Here is a 911-nt window from a genome sequence, read left to right on the forward strand (position 1 = left end):
AAAATGTGTACATGTGGTCTGTTCTGGAAAATTATTAAAATATCTTTTTATTAATTTAGGCTAATATTAGTAACTGTAGTATATAATATTGCTTATCAATATACCATTGAAAAGTTTGGAAATACATTTAAAAACTTTCACTGGGCATAGCTTATGTGTTATATATACTAAGAACAATGGGAAGTAGAGGAAGGAGATCAGTAAAAATACAAGTAACATATGCTTCTTGCCCTGAAACAGTTTTTAATTTGGTAAATGAGACAAATATAAGCCAAAAACACATGTAAATGAATGTGAGAATTATGTGAGATGCATTGATTAAAACTGAAATTGGAAATACCTGATCTCAAGTTCCCAAAGTAAAACACTAGAGATCCAGTGTCATATGATCACTCTTGCTTAGGAATTAAGGACATGCCTTTGAATCAGGTGAGGTTGGGTCTTGTGGTACCATTGATAAGCTGTTTTACCTTGGACAAATTACTTTATTGCTTTAATTCTCACTTTCTCATTTGGAAAATGGGAATGATAATGCTATTTGTTTCAAAAGATTAATATGACAAGTGAGATATTAATCATATTTGTGCAGTGTCTAGCACAATGCTAGCACATACATGGTTAATATATGCTAACAATCATTTCTAAATAATTACATATTACTGTGTCAATGAATCTTATTTTAGTGTGTGGTGAATGCTAAAATATACTCGTGGCTCTAGAGATAGAAAAGCAGTTCCGATATTGATGGATTTTTTTTTCTTTTTTCTCTTCCATTCTTTGTTTTATATAATCATGAGGTTTCAAAACATAATGTTAATCAGTAGAGAAGATTGAGGAGTTTAATATTAATATTATAACAGTTTATTTCAAATGGCTTAATGTAAGTCTAAGATATAGTTTTAGTGGAAGAA

Source organism: Microcebus murinus, chromosome 6, assembly GCF_040939455.1.
Source record: "Microcebus murinus isolate Inina chromosome 6, M.murinus_Inina_mat1.0, whole genome shotgun sequence".
Lineage (NCBI taxonomy): Eukaryota > Metazoa > Chordata > Mammalia > Primates > Cheirogaleidae > Microcebus > Microcebus murinus.